The sequence below is a fragment of the Marmota flaviventris genome, chromosome 8, assembly GCF_047511675.1.
Source record: "Marmota flaviventris isolate mMarFla1 chromosome 8, mMarFla1.hap1, whole genome shotgun sequence".
In the NCBI taxonomy this organism is placed as follows: Eukaryota; Metazoa; Chordata; class Mammalia; order Rodentia; family Sciuridae; genus Marmota; species Marmota flaviventris.
Window position 1 is genome coordinate 54,042,353 of NC_092505.1, and position 16,869 is coordinate 54,059,221.

Consider the following 16,869-nt stretch of genomic DNA (forward strand, 5'->3'; position numbering starts at 1 on the left):
ATCCTCCTGCCTCAGCCTCCCAAGCTGCTGGTATTATAGGCATGGGCCATTGTGCTCAGCAAACACTTTAGTTTTTTATATAGGGTCTCACTAAGTTGCCAAGTGAGGCTCACTTCAAACTTGTGATCCTTCTGCCTCAGCCTCCTGAGCTACTAGGAATAGACATAAGCAAATCGGCTAAACATTTTAATTTTTCATTAAATTACTCGCTAAGTTGGAGATTCCTGAAGGTAAGGATTTAAAGAGAAAAACTGATGGTTCCCCGATGAGCAGGGCAATAATTCTACTAAATAAAATTTCCCTTTTCTTTCTATTCATAAAACAGACAAATGCATCATTGCTCTCTACTTTTTTATTATTTTTCAATTTTCTCAACACATGAACTGTAGCTCACTTTGAGAGTTTTCAGTGCATTTCACAGCAAAAATGAAAGGGAATCATTAAAATGGTGTACAATTTACAATTTGTTGAAAAAATTGTTTTGTAATTTTCATCCTACTATCACCTCTCCAACAGAACACAATTTATCAGAGCACAAAGCTTATTAAACTTCTTATGATGATGCAACAGACACAGCCATCTACCATGGCTGATGAATAACAGGTACATATTATGCACACTGATTGGAAGACCACATCAGAAGAAACAGAGTAAGGCACCACTCTTGGAAAATTAAGGTAGCTTGCAGTAACAAGTGCTGAGCACCATAAGCAGGTACTCAATAAATACTTGACTGAATGATGAAAACCATAATTAGAGCTATTCTTTTAATTGCCAGCAATTCTTCAACCTCAATAAAATACTGATTTTAAAAAAGATTTGTACCTGAATACAACTTCCTGATATCTTTTTATTTCATACTTTCCTCAGCATTTAAGTTTACTTGAAAATAAAATAAAACCATACATTCCATGTGTTCAGTCACATATACATGTATAACTGAATTACTGACAAATACAAATAGTCATTTGTTTTAACTTTTGAATGAACAGAGGTAAGATAAGCAAACTTATTCAGAGGGATAGTACATAATACTGAATATTAACCTACAAATGAAAAAAAGATAAGGAAAAAAGTAACAGTTTTATTTTTCAATATTTGCTATTTTCTTTAATGCCTTAGTTCTTAAAAGGCCAAAATCTCATCATATTGACATGAACACATTTAAAAAATTGTCTCTCAAGTGTAATATTTAATAAAACTAGATATTGAAAAATGTTCTGAAATTTTTCAAGTCAAGGTTGTTTTCAAGTATATTAAAATGCTCAGAAGAAAAAATTCTCCATGGTTATAATTCTAATCAATTTATAAATATTCTTTTTAAAAGAGTTCCAACAGAGGTGGATAAAGGATAAGTTCCTCAGACACAGGCACACAGTCTTTTTGAAGAAAAAGAATGCCTTGTTACTACAATCTGGTGATTTTTTTTTTTTTAAATAACACTGATTTCAGGCACAATGGCTGAATCCACTTCTGGGTCATGTTCTTCCTCCTCTTGGTTGGTTTATAAGAGTAGTAAATACTTCAGTTATGGATAGAAAGCAAAACACAAACTCTGGAAGACACTTCACTTTTCACTATAAAGAAATCAAAGTCACTGAGTCCTCACTGTTGTGTGTATCCGCTGCCCCTATGCAAAAATAGGTATTCAAACAGCTTTAAGGACCAGGAACTAGATGAAAGATTAATCATCTAAAATTCAGGTAAAAGGTTTTAAGATGGTATTGCTCACATCACATGAACAGGTTGGTGAGAGGTCCCTCGTGTTTCTTTAACACTTTGGTCTTGCTGCAGTATAATAGTGCCCAAGTAGGCATATTCATGTTCAGTTAGTTTCCATCTGTGCAATCAGGAAGCAGGTCACTCAGTGCAATGAATCCAGTCCGGGAAGGTTGAGGGTAAACAGAGAAGAACCTCATTTGGTCAAGTCTTAAGAGAGCATGTGTCACTCTGCTGCTTGTGCTGTTGAAATTACCTTCCAAAGGGGTTTGTGATAAACCCAGCCATCTCCCTGAAATAAGGAGAAGGGGAAGAACAATTCAGCTAATATTTTCAAAATTAAAACCAAAACTAGAACTACATCGTCACTGAAATGGAGTTCTATTTTCTCATTTAATAAGACAACGTTTTGTGAAGTAATAAAGCGTCTGTGCTTAAGATGTCAGTTTAGCTAGAATTGTGTGAGATCTAGTACAGGAGAACCTAGGTTGTGACCTATGGACAATTTTTTTTTTTTTTTAGGAGTCATGTGCAGCAATTCTGCCATTTTTGCCAACATCCTACAGATTGAGGCTCTCTCAATTATGGGCCACTGGTGGATCACAAAGAAATGTCATGAAGGTATTAGCTGTTTTCCTATCTGGCATCTATACTACCCAAATGTTGTTTTTTGGTTCTTTCTGACTTTTTGGGGTCCTATGAATAGGATACTGGAAGGAGACAGAGTCAAAGAGTGAACTAAAAATGGGAGAAGAGTAAAGTGAAGAAAGAAGAGCTATAGTGAATGTATGCTTTGGCTCACTGGGTAAGAACTTAGCAGAGTTAAGATCAGGGTAGCGAAGATCATAGTTCATTGTTTATAGGACTAGGCAGAGTCAGATGTGAACCTATGTCTATACCCCTGTGTGTCCTTCAATTTATTTGTATTTATTTATTTATTTTAATAGGAGCCAACTCAATTTTATTTACGAAGTAAGACTAGTTTCAAACTGCTCATGGGAGAGGGCTGAGGCAGTATTCTACAAACAGAAAGTAATAGAATCCAAAATACAAACATTTACAAATTAGGAAGTGAAAAATAAATTTTCCTTAATGTAGTAAAAATAATACTTTGATTTGGAGCTAGGGGCACTTATTCCACAAAAATACTTTATGATACATGGTTACTCTGAGATACGCAACTCCATCCTGGCCCTTAGGAATCTTTCTCATATCCTTTGTGTGTTCTACCAATTAATTGCAACAACAAATATTTATAGTTCCAGGTATTGCTGTAGGTGCTTTGGATTCAACAGAGAACAAAAATGGACAACACATTTCTGTCCTCTGGAAGCTTACATTTGTCTGAGATACAGAAAACAAACAACCATTTAATAAATTATGTGAAATGTTTGTTATTAAAATAAAAGAAGGAGTAAGAGAAATCTGGCATGTCCCATCATGCTAGGAATTAGATGAACTTCATAAGTCACAAAGGATGATTTTAGTAACAAATGAAAGCAACTGCAAGGTGATCTGCAGTGCAAAATTCATGATAAACTATGTGAGTACAAAGTGCTGTTGCTTCACAGTGGTCTCAGCTACCAAAAAATCACCCTGAAAAACTGTGTTTAAGGTTGAGCATGGTGGAACACACCTGTAACCCCAGCAGCTCCAGAGGCTGCCACCGGATGATCATGAGTTCAAGGTCAGCATCAGCAACTCAATGAGGTCCTAAGCAACTCATCGAGACTCTGCCTTTTGGATTGTAAAGAACTTTCCTAGGATCTAACTACTAATATTTCTGGTGTATTGGCCAGAACGTGATGACGGTGCTGGTCTTGAGAGACCTGTGTGGCGGGTGGTTCACGCTGAAGTCTGTTGTGCCCCTAAGACCAAACAGGACGGCTCCACCAGAGAATTCTGGGATCTCCTTCACCTAGAGAGCCTGCGCTGGATAGAGCAGCTTCCAGCACCCAGACTCTCTGGAGAGTGGGACAAAATTCCTGTGTAGTCTCTGGAAAAGGTAAGGTCCCGGGACCCAGGATTACAGAAAGGCCTGTCCCTAAGGACAGAATGAGAGACTGATCACCTCCCAGGGCCACCTGTCAATTTATTTGTATTTTTAAAAATATTTTTTATGTATTTACTCTATTTACCTTCTTCCAAAAAATCATTTAAGGATGGCAATTATTTGGCTCATGTGACAAGGATTCCTTCCTTAACCAAACTAGTCAGGCTCCTTTGAGTTGTCTTCTTGAGTAAGCCTCAATCCTTGACCTACTGAGCCCAGTTTTAGCAAAGAATCCTGAGGACCAATTTACTGAAAATACACCACCCTTGATATCCAATTAAGCCTTCCCACTTCACTCTCAAAAATAAATAAGTACCTCTTAATAATTTTCCATCCATCCCTTCACCCCAACTAACTCAAATTCCCCACTTGTTACTACTGTTTTCAAAACTGAGTGCAATCTATCTTCTACTGCACTAATCTTTAAATATATATATATATATATATATATATATATATATATATATATATATATATATATTAGTTGTAGACATACCCAATACCGTTATTTTATTTATTTATTTTTATGTGGTGCTGAGGATTGAACCCAGTGCCTTATACATGTAAGGCAAATGCTCTACCAACTGAGCTACTTGAATAAAGTCTTCCTTCCTGTCACAGTAATTTCTCCTTCACAATAGCAACCACAAGGTTGTTAATTAAATCACCTGGTGGATAAATCGTAATTCATGTTGTTCCAAAAAGATGTCAGCTAATCACATTATAGAATGTTAGATTTAGAAGAGAAGACATGCTGTCTGATCACTTCACTTTATAGATGAAGAAATGGAGGCTATGGGAAGCTAAATGAATTGCCCAACTTCACCTAGGAAGGGACAGAGCTCTTTTCAGTATGTCCTCAAAGGCTGTGCCTTCAAATGCCTGCCCTTGTACACATTTTCTTTTTTGATCTTTACAATGTGCTTATTTACTCACATTTTATAGCTGGGGAAACTTAGCTTAGAAAAGGCAAATGAACTATCCAAGGTACATTCTAGGGTCAAACTTAGCATATATACTACCTATTTGTGTTACATACAGGAAATTTGAAACATTCACTTAAGAAGATAAAACCAATAGATTCTAATGGGAAGTGTTTAATAGCAAATGGGGAAAAAATGGAAGATCCATCTATCTATCTATATCTCTCTATTTTATCTCTCTATTCTATCTATCTATCTATTTATCTCAGAGGGAGAGTAGAGGGACATTAATTTTTAAAAATAAAATGTATAAGTTATGGCTCAGTGGTAGAGCACTTGCCTGGCATGTGTGAGGCCCTGGGTTCAATCCTCAGCACCACATATTAGTAAACAAATTAATAAAATAAAATTTATAAGTGATAGCAATTCAACAAAGCCTGGTAAGCCAAAGTTCTAAGCAGAGATATGAATTTTAGCCTGAATTCCTATAGAACATACCTCTTTAATAAAATATTTGGTTTTCCAAGGTGTGCCTGTTTCAGTACGGTGCCTTTCTTCTGTCCTCTGCCGTTCTTCCAGTGTTCGTTTATGCTCTGTGGCCTTATCAATTTCAGATTCCCTCAGAGAGTCTGTCACATTTTTCCATAATCGCCTAAAATCCAAAAACTGTATATTTCACATTTGTTTTTTAAAAGATAATTAAATAGGGTGATAGCCTCAAAATTACAATGATTTCTAAAAATTGCATTTGCTAAATCAGATCTGCAAATTTATGCCTATGAATTACCACAGTACTGACACTATGGCCCTAAGGTTGATATTCAGGTTGCTTTTGCTTCTTTTAAAATTAAAAATAATTTTCTTTCTTTCCTCTCTTCTTTTCTTTCTTTTTGGTACTGTGGTCTAAGTTGCTGGAGTTGGCTTTGAATTTACAATCCTCCTTCCTTAGCCTCCTGAGCTGCTGAGATTATAGGGGTGCACCAGTATGCCTGGCCCATTTGTATTTTTGAACATGATGAAATAACAGGACTGGTTTTCAGTATTGCACAAAAGTCAGTGTTGCACAGTGGTCTTTGAGAGAAGCAAACTAATGAGGGGAATCCTATGAGTGCTTCAACTTATTGCCTAGAGAATTTACAGGCCATAGGGAGGGAGAAGTTGAAACCTTAAGCAAATGAAAAATACCAGAACAATTCTTTCAGGGAAGAATAGTCTGTTCAACAAATGGTGCTGGGACAACTGGACATGCATGCAAACAGCTGAACTCATTAGATCCTTATATCACACCACTGATAGAAATTAACTCAAAGAGGATTGTAGACTTCAATGTAAGGCTTTTAACATTAAAACACCAAAGAGAAGCTTATAGGAGAAAATCTTTGAGACTTCAAGAGATTTCTTAGGTACAATACCAAAACCACAATTCATAAAACCCAATGATAATACTACCTTATCAAAAGTAAAAACTTATATTGAAAAAAACACAATAAAAAAAATGCTGAATGCAGTGGTGCATGCCTGTAATCCCGCAGCTCAGGCGGGTGAGGCAGGAGGATTGAAATTTAGAGGCTTCAACAACTTAGTGAGATACTAAGCAACTTAGAGAGACCCTGTCTCAAAATATGTGGCTCATGAAGTGCCCCTGGGTTCAATCTCACCCACCAGTCACATACAAAAAAGAAGAGTAGGAGACTAGGAAAAAAGTTGTAGAATACATATACAATAAAGAATTTTAATCTAGAATTTACACAGATCTCCTACAACCCCAAAGGAAGACAGACAATTCAATAGAAAAAATGGGTAAAATATATATAAACACATTTCATAATGAAGAGAGATAGCTAACAAGCCCTTGAAAATATGGTCAATACCATTCATTAATATAAATTAAAACCATTTTTATTTCATACCACTAGAATGGGTATAAGAAATAATACAGCCCGGTGCAGTGGCGCACACCTGTAATCCCAGAGGTTCAGGAGGCTGAGCCAGGAGGATTGCAAGTTTAAAGCCAGCCTCAGCAACAGTGAGGCGTAAGCAACTCAGTGAGACACTGTCTCTAAATAAAATACAAAATAGGTTTAGGGATGTGACTCAGTAGTGAATGAGTGCCCCTGAGATCAATCCCCAGGACCCAAACAAACAAACAACCCCCCAACAAACCAAATAATACAGACTCTATTAGCATAGATATGGAGAAATTAGAACCTTAATACATTGCTGGTAGGAATGTAAAATGGTATAGTTATTTTGGAAAACAGTTTGGCAGTTTTTCCAACATTTAAACATAAAACTACCATACAACCCAGCAACTGTACGTGTAGTATTTATCCAAGAAAACAAAGTGTATTCACACAAATTTGTACAAAGTTTTCACAACAATATTATTCATCACAGCTTAAAACTGGAAATGTCTATCAACTGCTGAATAGATATGTAAAAGATAATATATCCACACAATGGGATACACATAGTTTAGCAATAAAAAGGAGTGAACTGATACATGCTTTACATCACAGATAACCCTCAAAAATATTACGCTAAAGAAAGAAGGCAGAGCATAATAGATGGCATACTGATTATAGGATTCTATTTATAGAAAATATATAGAAAACACAAATTTACAGAGATAGAAAGTAGATTAGTGATTACATGGATCTGGGGATAAGAATGAAGTTAACTGTAAATGGATGAGAAGTACCTTAAGGTAGGAGGAAAAGATTATAAAAATGATTATGGTAATGATTGTAACACCCAGGAAAGTTACCAATACAGTTGAATCTATAATGAAACAGGTTAATAAATTTATAAAACATATCTTTATATATGAAGTTGTGTTTTTAAAAAATGTGGAAATACATATCTTTATATATAAAGTTGTGTTTTTTAAAAAAATGTGGAAATTTTAATGTCAAAGTACATTTCAAAGTAAGGACTACTACTGACAGAAGAACATTTTATAATGATCAAGGATCAATACATCAAGAATACAAACCAATTATCAATGTGTATACCCCTAACAACAGGGTTGTAACTTGCAGAACTGCAAGGAAAAATATTTAATAATAATTGGAATTCCAATAACTGATCTCAGTTGATAGAATAAATTACAGTAAGGATATAGAGAACATGAAAATTACTGCAAATTTGCTTGACCTAAGTAACATTAATAGGACACTCACCCAATATCAACAGAAAGCACATTTGTGTCAAGTACACATGAAACTGTTACCAAGATAGAAAACATTCAGGGTCATAAAACAAATCTAAGGGGCTGGGGGTTATGGCTTAGTGGTAGAGTGCTTGCCTAGGATGTGCAGGTTCGATCCTCAGCACCACATAAAAATAAATAAAGATACTTAAAAAAAAATCTAAAGGATTAAAAACAAATTTAAAGTATTAAATCATACAAAGTACATTTGTTATGGTTTGGATGTGAGATATCCCCCAAAGCTCACATGTAAGACAATGCAAGAAGGTTCAGTGGAAAAATTACTATGTTGTGAGAATCTTAACTCAATCAGTGATTAATTAATCCCTTGATAGGGATTCACTGAGTGGTAAACTGAAGGGCTAGGGTGTGGACGGAGGAGGTGGGAATTGGGGGCATGTCTTTAGGGTATATATTTGTATCTGGCAAGTAGGGTCCTCTCTACTTCCTAATCATGTGAGCTGCTTCCCTCTGCCACACTATTCTGCCATGATGTTCAGCCTCACCTTGAGCCTTGAAGAATGAAACTGGCCTTCTATGGACTAAGACCTCTGAAACTGTGAGCCCTCATATAAACATTTCCTCTGCTACAACTGTGTTAGTTATAGTGGTGAAATAGCTGACTAAAACAACATTCTTTGACCAAAATGAAATTAACTTAGAAATGAATAATGAAAAGATTTCTGGAAAACCTCCAAGTATTTGGAAATTATCAATAATATTTTAAAATAATTTCATAAGTCAAAAAAAATTTTTTTAAAAAAAGGACCTGGGGATATAGCTCAGTGTAGAGGACTTGCCTAAAGTATGTAAGGCCCTAGAATCAATCCCCAGCACTGCAAAAAATCAGTCTATCAATCACTCATGAGGGAAACCAGAAAATATTTCAAAATGAAAACATCAAAACTTGTAGAATATAAATAAAATAAATAAAACAGTCCTTAGAGGAAAATATATAGCATTAAATGTTTAAGAAAGAAAAATTAAAATGAAAACCAACCCAAGGGTTAAACTCTGGCCTTTTAGTACATAAATTTTTAACTTAACATAACAAGATCCAACTGTTTACTTATTATCTATTTGTGTCTGTTGTTTTCATGCTGCAACATCAGAGTTGAATATTTGTGGCAGAAGCATCTTCCCCATCCCCTGCCCAGCCACTCCTGGGCCCCTGGCAGTCACCGTTCTGCTCTCTGTTTCTATGAGTTCAACTTTTATAGATTCCACATGTAGGTGAGATCATGTGATTGTTGCCCTGTGCGTGGCTATTTCCCCCAATAAAATGTCCTTTGGCCTCATTCATTTGTCATAAATGACAGGATATCCTTATTTTTTTTAAAGACTAAAGAGTATCCCCTTATATTTCTAAACCACATTTTCTGTATCCATCCATCCACAGATTGGCTGGACCATAGGGTAGGTTTTTGTTGTTGTTGTTGTTTTATGGTGCTGGGGATTGAACCCAGGGCCTTGTCCATGCAAGGCAAGCACTCTACCAACTGAGCTCTATTTTTAATTTTTTTTTTTTTAAGAGAGAGTGAGAGACAGAGAGAGAGAGAGAGAGAGAGAGAGAGAAGGAGTGAGAGAGAATTTGTTAATATTTATTTATTTATTTTAGTTTTCAGCGGGCACAACATCTTTGTTTGTATGTGGTGCTGAGGATCGAACCTGGGCTTCACGCATGCCAGGCAAGCGCGCTACCACTTGAGCCACATCCCCAGCCCCTCTATTTTTTTTTTTGAATTTTAATATTTATTTATTTGTTTTAGTTTTCAGCAGACACAACATCCTTGTTTGTATGTGGTGCTGAGGATCGAACCTGGGCTTCACGCATGCCAGGCAAGCGCGCTACCACTTGAGCCACATCCCCAGCCCCATCTATTTTTTTTTTAATTTTTTATTGTTGGTTGTTCAAAACATTACAAATTTCTTGACATATCGTATTCCACACTTTGATTCAAGTGGGTTATGAACTCCCACCTTCACCCCATACACAGATTGCAGAATCACATCAGTTACACATCCATTGATTTACATATTGCCATACTAGTGTCTGTTGTGCTCCACTGCCTTTCCCATCCTCCTCCCTCCCCCCTCCCCACCTCTCCCCTCCCCTCCCCTCCTCTCTGTCTACCCCCTCCACTGTATAACCCTGAAGGTCTCCTTCCATTTCCATGCAATTTCCCTTCTCTCTCCCTTTCCCTCCCACCTCTCATCCCTGTTAAATGTTAATCTTCTTCTCCTGCTCTTCATCCCTACTCTGATCTTAGTTACTCTCCTTATATCAAAGAAGACATTTGGCATTTGTTTTTTAGGGATTGGCTAGCTTCACTTAGCATAATCTGCTCTAATGCCATCCATTTCCCTGCAAATTCTATGATTTTGTCATTTTTTAATGCAGAGTCATACTCCATTGTGTATAAATGCCACATTTTTTTCATCCATTCATCTATTGAAGGGCATCTAGGTTGGTTCCACAGTCTTGCTATTGTGAATTGTGCTGCTATGAACATCGATGTAGCAGTGTCCCTGTAGCATGCTCTTTTTAGGTCTTTAGGGAATAGACCAAGAAGGGGAATAGCTGGGTCAAATGGTGGCTCCATTCCCAGCTTTCCAAGAAATCTCCATACTGCTTTCCAAATTGGCTGCACCAATCTGCAGTCCCACCAGCAATGTACAAGTGTACCCTTTTCCCCACATCCTCGCCAGCACTTGTTGTTGTTTGACTTCATAATTGCCGCAGTCTGGCTGGGCACAATCAGGAGCCACTTGTCAAAAGAAACTAACTTTATTTTTAGAACCAAACACGCCAAACAAACAGCCTCTCAGGAAAAACCCCTCAGAGCCTCAACTGCCACCACCGGCTTTCCACAAGCCTGTCTCTCCCCCCACAAGCTTCTCTCCACCTCCCACAATCCTCCTGCTCTTGAGGCCGATTGGCTGGGTCACGTGGGCAGAGCCAAAAAGTCCCCCAATGAGCAGCTCCGTGGTCTGAAAGGGCAGGGAAACAGTCCAATGAGCATCACCGCAGAGGAGCCAATCAGCTAGATGTTGCTGGGGCCGAGGAGCCAATCAGCTAGATGTTGCTGGGGCCGCTGTGAGCCAATCATCAGCCGGCAGCTAGATTGCTGGCAGCTGGAAGTTTGCTGGGGCCCCTTCGCCTGTGGCTCTCAACATCTCCCCCTCTCTGTTTAAACAACAAGCATGTGGCTTAGGGACCGTGCCTGTTAGGCAGTCCAATTCAACATATGGTCCTTACCCGTCATCGGATGAACTGACCTCTAGGCGTCAGCCTCCTGTCTTAGGTTGGTACCACTGCAATTGGATCATACCCGTCACTGACTACCGGTCCAGCATACAGCTATACTTGTGGATAGGCCTTTGCACCAGTGGGGGGGTGAGGTTCTTTGCCTCACCTCTGTTGGCCCCCAAATTTTAGACCATCACTAGTAGAGGAGGATGCAAAATGCCATGACATTAAGCCAATTGAGGGCTCCTTTGAAAAATTGTACCACCGGTGACATCATCAGCAAAAATACCCCAACACTACCACAAGTCGCTGCACCAACAGATAGTTCAAAATGCATACAGGTGAGCTCACAATGTGTCCAGGCAAGTTCTGCAAGCAGTTCAGTGATGGCTATTGTAGAAGGTGTAGATTGGTTTTATCTTTGACTTCACCAGCACTGGGATGAAGATAGGAATTCTGGCAATAATGGCTAAAGAAAAAATTATGTAACATTACAGAAGGCACTAAAAGAAAACAATTTTCTTAACAGTTTACATTGTCTTCACCGGCACTGGGATGAAGATAGGAATTCTGGCAATAATGGCTAAAGAAAAAATTATGTAACATTACAGAAGGCACTAAAAGAAAACAATTTTCTTAACAGTTTACATTGTCTTCACCGGCACTGGGATGAAGATAGGAATTCTGGCAATAATGGCTAAAGAAAAAATTATGTAACATTACAGAAGGCACTAAAAGAAAACAATTTTCTTAACAGTTTACATTGTCTTCACCGGCACTGGGATGAAGATAGGAATTCTGGCAATAATGGCTAAAGAAAAAATTATGTAACATTACAGAAGGCACTAAAAGAAAACAATTTTCTTAACAATTTACATTATCTTTAAGAGAATTATTAAATATAATGAAAAGGAAAGGTGAAAGTAAACAAACAGATCTGTTAACCTTCTTTTTTGTTTACATATTAAAACAATCCTCAACAGTTGTTTACCCAATTTAAATTAAACCATATAAATCACGTGAAACAAAAAAAAATATTTGGATCCATATTATCATGAGCGCTCATCATATATGATATATGGACATTCAAACATATAACACAAAACACAAGTGTGCACACATAACATAATACATACAACACATAACATTATAGTAAAGGCCTTATAACTTTTTACAGGTGAAATCTCCATTGCAATGTTTAAAAACTCTATAGTCAAAAAATAGAACTGATCAGCAAAACATTAACCTAGGTCTGTATGAGCTCAAAAAACAAAATAGAACTTCATGATATGGCAAAGGGCAATAATAAAATAGATATTGAAAAAAGCATCCTGGTTCTGTTGCAGATGTAAGAATAGCCAAACTGGAGTTTTGGATATCAGTTGTTATGGATTTGAGCCAAATCATCTTCTTTTTGGTCTGTAGAAATCGCTTTAGTTAATCTTTCTGGAATCCAAATCGGCTGCTGTTCTCCCTGTGGAAACACATAAACAGACCCCCGACTCCAGACAATCACTGGGTCAGGACCTTGGTTAATCTCTCTGGAATCCAAATCGGCTGCTGTTCTCCCTGTGGAAACACACAAACAGACCCCCGACTCCAGACAATTACTGGGTCAGGACCTTTCCATTGTCCTGTTAGAATATCCTTCCAAAGTACCTTGGGCTTATGTACATTTTTTGGACACATATGCCTTTCCGCAGCACTAAGTCCTGATGAATCCAAATTTAAAAAGTTTAGAGTAAAAAGGGTTATTTTAAGTTTATCTTTGGGGAATATATACCCCTTCCCAATTCCTTCTTTTTGCTTTAATAAGTACATTTTAATAGTTTGATGAGCTCTTTCAACTATGCCTTGTCCCTGTGGATTGTATGGGATTCCTGTTATATGAGTAATGCCAAATGTTGAGCAAAATTGTTTAAAAGAGGTAGAAGTATAACCAGGGGCATTATCTGTTTTTAACTGTTTTGGAACACCCACAGTGGCAAAATTTTGTAAGCAATGAGCTATAACATCTTTAGTTTTTTCTCCGGCATGAAGGGAGCCCATCAAAAATCCAGAAGAAGTATCAACTGTAACATGCAAATATTTTAATTTTCCAAATTCTGGCAAGTGTGTGACGTCCATCTGCCAAATATGGTTAGGTATCAATCCTCTAGGATTGACTCCAAGATTAACTTGTGGTAAAAAGGTCACACAATTTTGACATTGTTTTATTATTTGTCTAGCTTGTTCCTTAGTTATTTTAAAACGCTTTTGTAAAGTATTAGCATTGACATGGAACTTTTTATGAAAATTGATAGCTTCTTCTAGTGTAGAGAAAATATGTATGTCATGTGTAGTTTTATCTGCTAAATCATTGCCCAAACTAAGGGCTCCAGGCAATCCTGTATGTGCCCTGATATGTCCTATAAAGAATGGATCTTTTCTGTCCCAGATTAGACTTTGTATAGTGGAAAGCAAAGAGAAAACAGTAGAAGAAGGGGAAATCCTACCAGCATCTTCAAGAGATACTATAGCATTAACTACATACTGACTATCAGAAAATAAATTAAATACAGAATCTTTAAACATCACAAAAGCTTGTAAAACTGCATTAAGCTCTACCTTTTGAGCTGATTGTTTGGGTACTAAAAATGTAAAAGTTTGATCAGGGGTAACTACTGCTGCTGTACCATTATTTGACCCATCAGTGAATATATTTGGAGCATTCATGATAGGTGTTTTTCTTGTCATTTTTGGAAAAATTACAGGATGCAATGACCAAAAAGACAATAAAGGATTAGATGGTAAGTGGTTATCAAATGAAACATTAGATTTGCACATGATTATTGCCCAAGTATTTAACTCATTAGCTAACTCATCAATTTGATTCATAGTATATGGAGTAATAATTTTATTGGGAGAAATTCCAAACACTCCCTTTGCTGCTTTTATTCCTTTGAGTATTAATTGTCCTACAGCCTCAGGATACCTAGTAAGAATAGTGTTAGGAGAATAAGATAAATGTATCCATAATAATGGACCTTCTTGCCAAAATACTCCTGTAGGAATATTTTTTGTTGGTAGTACAATAAATAATAAAGGCAAACTTATATCAATTCTATCCAAATGCATATTTTCCATATATGTTTCAATGATTTTTAATGCCTTTCTTGCTTCAGGCGTTAACATTCGGGGTGAATTTGGATCTGATGGACCTTTTAGGATATCAAATAAAGGTCCCAACTCTCCTGTTGGTATACCTAAATAAGGCCTTATCCAATTTATGTCTCCTAATAACTTTTGAAAGTCATTAAGTGATTTGAGTTGATCTACTCGTATTTGAATTTTTGGTGGACGGACCATGGTTGAGGATAATAGAACTCCTAAATAATTAATTGGAAAATTTAATTGTACTTTATCTATTGCTATCTCTAGATTATAATTTTTTAATAAGTTTGTAAGTGTGGCATAACATTCTAGCAATGTGTTTTTATCTTTGTGTGCTAATAATACATCATCCATATAGTGAAATATTTGTAGTTCAGAATTTTGATTTCTAAGTGGCTGGATTGCTTTGTTAACATAAATTTGACACATAGTTGGGCTGTTAACCATCCCTTGAGGGAGTACTTTCCATTCATATCTCTGATCAGGACCTTCATGATTCAGTGCAGGGATAGTAAATGCAAAACGTGGACTATCCTCAGGATGAATTGGAATTGAAAAAAAAACAATCTTTAATATCTATAACTAAAACATACCAGGTTTTTGGCAAAGCAGACAACTGAGGAATCCCTGATTGAGCAGGTCCCATAATAACCATCTCATTATTAATGGCTCTTAAATCTTGCAATAATCTCCATTTACCAGATTTCTTTTTGATGACAAAAATGGGAGTATTATGGGGAGATACAGAAGGTTGTATATGTCCTTCTGCTAATTGTTGTTTGACCAGGTCATGGGCTGCTTGTATCTTTTCTTTAGTCAGGGGCCACTGAGGAACCCATACTGGTCTTTCTGATTTCCAAGTAATTTTTATTGTCTCAGTGGCCCTTTCTGAAAATCCAACCCATGTCTGTCTGTTCCTTGATCTATTTGTATTGGTGCTGCTATACCTTGTTCTTGTTTTTCTAATCTTTTTCCTTTCCTAAAACCTTGTCTAGTCATAATAGTGGGTGCATTTTGGTTGATGTTATTTGTTAATGTCAAACCTAATTGATCTAGGACATCTCGTCCCCATAAATTTACGGGAAGATGATCCAATACATATGGCTGTATAGTTCCTTCACATCCTTCAGGATCCTTCCAATCTAATACCATTGCACTTCTATGGGGATTAGTCGCCACTCCTAGGCCTCGAAGCGTTTGAGTGGCTTGTTGTAATGGCCAATGTTTTGGCCATTCTTGACGAGAGATGATGCTAAGGTCTGCACCTGTATCCAGTAGCCCATTAAATTCATGTCCTTGAATATTTAGTTTTAGCATGGGGCGAGAATCTAAATTTAAAGAAAGCATAGCCCAATCTACACCTGTGGAACCTAATCCCTTGGAACCTCTTTCTACAGTACGACTGGAAAATTTATCATGTAGGCTGGGTATTATTAGTAACTGTGCTATTCTATCTCCTGGTGAAATTACTGATATACCCTTTGGAGAACTGGCTATAATTTTTATTTCACCTTCATAATCGGGATCAATTACCCCAGGACTTATCATAAGTCCTTTTAGAGTAGAAGAGCTGCGTCCCAATAATAAGCCTACTGTTCCTTTGGGAAGAGGTCCTTTCACCCCTGTGGGAATGATTTGAACTCCCATCTCTGGAGTTAGTACTGCTCTGGCGGAGGCGCAGATGTCCAACCCTGCGCTCCCTCTGGTTTGTCTGATGAGGGATCTGATGGACAATGTGTCCTGGGCACTACCCTGATGGGGTTGCTGGGTTCCTCCAGTGCTCCGTATATTTGTGGTTTTGGGCCCCGGAGCATTGGGCCCCCTTGTCCATTTTTTGGCAATGGAGCCTGATGCCTTTCTCCACGATATCGTGGATAAACACCTGGTCCTTGTTCATTTTTTGATAATGGAGTACCCTCTATGGTGGTTTGAGAACGGCATTCATTAGCCCAATGTCTCCCTCTACGGCATCGTGGGCAAATACCTGGTATTCTACTCCTTGGATACCTAGTTTTGTTAAACCCTCCTCCAATGGGGCAATTCCTTTTAAAATGTCCTGTTTGTTCACAATTGTAGCATGTTCTTGGCCTGGCATCTAAAGCCTGTTTTACTGCAGCTGCCACAATTTGCCCTTGTTCATTAATGTCTCTGGCATCTAAAGCCTGTTTTACTGCAGCTGCCACGACTTGCTCTTGTTCATTAATGTCTCTACATAATTTAATATATGTGTTTAAATCTTCATGTTTCCATGGTCTAATGATATCTCTGCACCAACGATTCGCTTGCTCATAAGCCAGGTGTTTTAGTAATGGCATTGCTTGTTCTGTATTCCCAAAAACTCTGGTAGCTGTTTGAATAAGCCTATCTACAAATTCAGCATAAGGTTCATTAGCTCCTTGTATTACCTTAGATAATTGACCTTGTAAACCTCCATGTCCTTGTAAAGTCTTCCATGCCTTAATTGCATCTGCAGCAATTTGTGCGTATACGCCAGGATCATATGCCATTTGTTGCTGCTGATCCTCATAAGGTCCCTTTCCTAACAACATATCTAGATTTC

At 37.4% G+C, this 16,869-nt stretch overlaps 1 long non-coding RNA gene across 1 annotated transcript; it reads right to left on the reverse strand.

Moving 5' to 3' along the window:
- Positions 1-337: 337 nt before the first annotated feature.
- LOC139706714 (uncharacterized) lies at positions 338-5,935 on the reverse strand. The gene is made up of 2 exons (XR_011708343.1): positions 5,194-5,935; positions 338-2,011 (listed from the first exon to the last, which is right to left on the reverse strand). It is a non-coding gene; the product is annotated as an uncharacterized lncRNA (long non-coding RNA).
- Between the last annotated feature and the right edge of the window lie 10,934 nt (positions 5,936-16,869).